General features: G+C 39.3%; 2 protein-coding genes across 2 annotated transcripts in view; one reads left to right on the top strand and one right to left on the bottom strand.

Annotated features, from left to right (window-relative positions):
* The window catches only part of LOC107088888 (GDNF family receptor alpha-2-like), an 85,449-nt gene that overhangs the window by 22,448 nt on the left and 61,499 nt on the right, over positions 1-1,502 (top strand). The window lies entirely within an intron of this gene.
* Positions 1-1,502, bottom strand: part of LOC107088866 (complex III assembly factor LYRM7-like) — a 10,831-nt gene that overhangs the window by 711 nt on the left and 8,618 nt on the right. The window lies entirely within an intron of this gene.

The following is a 1,502-nucleotide window of genomic DNA, read 5'->3' as shown; positions in this document are numbered from 1 at the left end:
CTCGCAGTAGAGTTGTTGCTCCTCCACGCCGAAAGGAGCCAGCTAAGGTGTCTCAGGCATCTGTTTCGGAAGCCTCCTGGTCGCCTCCCTTTGGAGGTGGTCCAGGCATGTCCCATTGGGAGGAGGCCTTGTGGAAGGCCCAGGACACGCTGAAGGGACTATATATCTGGGCTGGCTAAGTGCTGCTTTGGGGTCCCTCCAGATCAGCTGGAGGTAGTGTGTCTGAATATGGAAGTCTGAACTTCTTTGCTTAGACTGCTGTTTTCTCGACCTGGCCCCGGATAAGTGGAAGAAATGAATGGATGGTTGGATGGATATTGCCATTGTAGTCTAGCATTGTGTAGTCTAATCGCAGCATGGGATGAATGACCTGCCGTAGCGCTCCTTTTTACAAACAGGGTGTAAAAGTCTTTTACCAAAAGAGCTGCTTAGCTCCTCTACAATGTATTGCAGAGGGTGGAAGGTATGGTCCATGATGGATGTTTGCTTGGACAGCACACTCCTCTCAGCCACTTCCTTTACTCCAGAGTGCAGCCTAGGACAGAAACTGCCTTTCTCACCAGTTTGTTCAGTCTCTTTCTGTCCTGCTTTGCGCTGCCAGGGGCCCAGCAGACAGCAGCGTAGAGGAGAGCTGATGCCACTGTAACACTTGGGCTTGCCTGACTGCAATATGAGCTCAGAAGTAGATTCGGCTGTAGAGTCAAGGAGTGTGAATAAGCACAAGAAAGAAAATTATGATTAATAGTTGTATATTTATTTTCCAATAGAAAGAGTATGGGTTACATATACATGTTAATGAGCTATATTATATAATTTATATGGATATGAATTAATAGGATATACACACAAATGTGATAATCAATATAATTTCAAAGGAAAAAAACAAAACAAAAAAACCAAATATATTCCAACAGGATAATTCAAAAGAGCAAAAAACAAAACAAAATTAAACTCTTCAGTTCAATTAGTAAAAGGTTCACAGTTCATGAGGTCCATTGGGAAAACAAAATCAGAGGATCCAGGTTTGTGAGAACTTTTTCCTACCACACTGTATCGGTGGTTCTCTTGGTAGCTTGCCACCCAATGGACAGTCATAGGAACAGCACACAACAAAAAAACCCTGACCTGAAATCAGGCCAGAATCATAAATTAGTAAAATAATAAACAATAAATTTAATCTTAGCAATAAATAAAAACAATAAGTCAGTTAGTTATGCCATAAATCACAGCACTAAGACACATCAAATAATTTAAATAATAAACAAGATTTCTTTATGAAGCTTCAATGTTTCTAAATATCTCAAGTTAAATTAAAGTGCACTTATTCAAAGATGAAATCATGGGTCAACAAAAACCCAAATTATTTCAACAGTTCCATTTTAATTGTATTGCGCAACACATATCAATAAACAATCAAATCTATTTAAACAAAAAAAGAACCATGGTTTCTAAGGCTGGAAAAGTTCCAAACAAAGTTCTATAATTAACCCAAAGCATAAAAT

Source organism: Cyprinodon variegatus, unplaced genomic scaffold, assembly GCF_000732505.1.
Source record: "Cyprinodon variegatus isolate N-32 unplaced genomic scaffold, C_variegatus-1.0 Scaffold12, whole genome shotgun sequence".
Taxonomy (NCBI): domain Eukaryota; kingdom Metazoa; phylum Chordata; class Actinopteri; order Cyprinodontiformes; family Cyprinodontidae; genus Cyprinodon; species Cyprinodon variegatus.
This window is presented reverse-complemented; position numbering and strand designations above follow the sequence as displayed.